Source organism: Numenius arquata, chromosome 6 (genome assembly GCF_964106895.1).
Source record: "Numenius arquata chromosome 6, bNumArq3.hap1.1, whole genome shotgun sequence".
Taxonomy (NCBI): domain Eukaryota; kingdom Metazoa; phylum Chordata; class Aves; order Charadriiformes; family Scolopacidae; genus Numenius; species Numenius arquata.
In genome coordinates, this window is record NC_133581.1 from 29,944,309 (window position 1) to 29,947,715 (window position 3,407).

Sequence of the window (3,407 nt, forward strand, 5' to 3'; positions counted from 1 at the left end):
TTTAAATACCTGCAGCAGAGTCTCTTCTACGCCGAAGGAAGGAAGGAAGACGAAGTCTCCTCACACAGCTCACACTCATCTTAGATGACAAGGAATAACTAACAAATTAAGGGAAAATACAGTGGATCTGCCTTCCCAAGGGAAATACACCTGTCCCAATTAGGAATTGGGACAGGAGGAATGCCGGCACAGCCCAAGATTCACACTTGGACTGGGTAAAAAAAAAAAACAACCAAAAACCACAGGTAAAACAGACAAGACAGTAAAACTAACTGCCTTGCAAAAATCATAATACAAAACACACCTGACAGAATGGGATCGCTACTGAAATACTCCTATGTGAGGGAGAGAGAAGAATAAAAGGTGTAAAATGGAGGTATTCCTTACAGCAGCAAATAGGGGTGGTTTTTTTTCCTTCTCCGAAGTGGTGACTGATTGATCTTCCTTACACCTGCTATCAATTTAATTCTAGAAGTCTAAAAGGCAAGGACTTGGGGAAACTTGCATTACTCAAAGGAAACAAACTACAAATCTTTCATTTTTGGGCACTGCCATTGAGAGAGCAAGAAAGTACAGTCACGAAGCTTGGAGAAACGGCCTTCCCACAACCTGCTCCGTGCTGAAAAGCCAAACACGTATTCTGACTTGCCGCCTGCTGTCCCTGGGCTCCTGTCAAAATGCGGCTGCTCGCTTTTTCACACGGGCTTTAGAACAGTGAGCACTTTCCTTTCTTCTCCTTCATTTCGCAGGCTAAAAAGCTACCGGCTTCTCCGCTCCAAAGTACCCTATTCCCCAGAAGATGTGCTTTTGGTTCTGCCAGGCTGAGCTGGGACCCCATTGCCCTCTACAACTCCCTGAAAGGAGGGTGTAGAGAGGTGGGTGTTGGCCTCTTCTCCCAAGGGAATAATGACAGGACCAGAGGAAATGGTCTGAAGTTGGGGCAGGGGAGGTTTAGATTAGATATTAGGAAGAATGACTTTACTGAGAGGGTGGTCAGGCACTGGAACAGCCTGCCCAGGGAGGTGGTGGAGTCGCCATCCCTGGAGGTATTTAAGAAATGTGTAGACGTGGCACTTCAGGGCATGCTCTAGAGCCCGAGATTGTTGGTTTGTGTCTGTTTGTGGGTGGGTGTGGGGTGGGGTTGTGGGTGTTCATTTGGTTTTGGTTTGGTTTTTGGTTTTTTGGTTTGTTTTTTTTTTTTTTTGTTGGTTGGACTCGATGATCTCAAAGGTCCCTTCCAACCAAGAAGATACTGTGATTCTTCCCTCCTGCCTCAAACACGACCCGAGTACCTGATGTTCTCCCTTTGCCAAGCTCCAGGAAAGTCCCCCCTGATCCTCGGGCTCAGCTTGGCTTTCGATACACTGCGTTCCCCTTATCCGAGCAGTGGTGGTTTAATCCCTACCATTGATTTACAGAAAACAACCCCATTCATGCTCCACCAGGAATATTTAAAAAAAATTCATGCACGTGTACACTGCGGTCACGTGTTTCAAGTCTCTTCTTCCAATCTCGGGTCCTGATAGCCACAGTGGACCGGGGATTATATGAAATGCCAACTAACCCAATATGGGTCCAACTGTGCTCCACTGAGCTGTAAAGAGCCTCTCGACAAGACTGGGACCCAGTCTTGGGGGAGCACAGAAGGACAGGAATGAAACAACACTCAATCCCAGGAAACTAAAGCTTGTTCCCTGCCTTTTCCCCTGAAATGATCTGACAAACTCAAAGGGAAAATACTTATTGCCGTTTGGGGGCACAATCTTTCTCCACAGGTTTTCCTGCAGTTGGTTGTTGTGCAAATCCATCCAAGTACATGATCTGCATAGACTCACAGAGTAGTTTAGGTTGGAAGGGATCTTAAAGATCATCGAGTTCCAAGCCCCCTGCCATGGGCAGGGACATCTCCACTAGAGCAGGTTGCTCAAAGCCCCATCCAGCCTGGCCTTGAACACCTGCAGGGATGGGGCATCCACAGCTTCTCTGGGCAACCTGTTCCAGTGCCTCACCACCCTCACAGTAAGCAATTTTCTCCTAATATCTAATCTAAATCTACCTTTTTCCAGTTTGAAGATATTACCCTTCAACCTACCGCTACATCATGCCCTTGTGAAAAGTCCCTCTCCCATTTTCCTGTAGACCCCCTTCAGGTACTGGAAGGCCATTGTAAGGTCTCCCTGGAGCCTTCTCTTCTCCAGGCTGAACAACCCCAGCTCTCTCAGCCTGTCTTCATAGAAGGCGACGATGTGAGTGAGGATCAATGAAGCTTCAGTTCTGTCAAAAGTCTATCTTACCAATCCCCAAGGGTGCAAACACAAAGTGGTTACAACCTTCTCAGTGGTTTCCCTGTACTCCAACAGCGAGCTCAGTCCTGCCTCGACCTCTCCTCACTGCCATCTTACAAGAGACATTCATACTACGTACACTGTACCGTCAACTCTGCATCCAGCCTTATTTGACACAGGCAGAGGAGTTCCATTAACTATCCAGGGAGAATGACCAAGAAGAGATGGAGTCCAGCTCTCCTGCTCAGGGAAAAATAGTCCTCCAACTTTACATCAAGGATCTGACCCTGCATGATAAAATCCGTGCTGGTCTCAATAGTTAATGGATCTGTAGGCTCCTAGGAATTTTCAAAGTAGCCTCAGCAAACAGACCCCTAAAATCCATAAGTCCGACATGGATTTGATATCTAATTTCTTTACGCTCCCGTGAAAGTCCCAGAGTTGAGACTCTCGGCTGCGGACTCCTGGTGTTGAACCCCAAGGCTGTAAGGGCTTGGCCCTTTCACACACAGCGAAGCTTCTACGTTCAGACTTCCCATTGGAAAACGAGAATCAGCTTCTAAATCTTTAAAGCACTTAAAATAAAACCCTGTAAAAAGTGAACTTCAAGTGCTTCATACTTTAGTCTCCACTTCTTTAACACGTCTGCAGCATCACCCATACCCAAGGGGCCCAGCGAGGCATGGCAAGTATCACTGAGACGATGACACGTGCTAACCATTACGCATATTAACCAGCCATCTTAATGCCCAGAGCCAGTGAAAATGTGAAGTTCGGAGTGAAAAGCCTAATTCTCTGTACCCTAAAAGACAAACCAGTTGTATCTATCAGGTCATGATCTGCTGAATGAAATTCTATTTGGTTCAACACTTTTGAGTTCCAGAAGTTCCTACAAAGAGGTTTGAGGTTTGTTTTTTTTTTTTTAATAACTATTTTGGCAAATTATTTTTGGCAATGTGACCATTTATGAGTAAATCCTCATTTCAGGAACTGTTATTTTATGATCCACATTTAAGCAATGCGGTAGCAACTACACAACTTTAATCTTTATTTCTGATCCATTAGGCTGCGCTTCGGAATGCCCTCTAGGTGTAACCCGAGGGGCTGCATTGTTGTCCACCT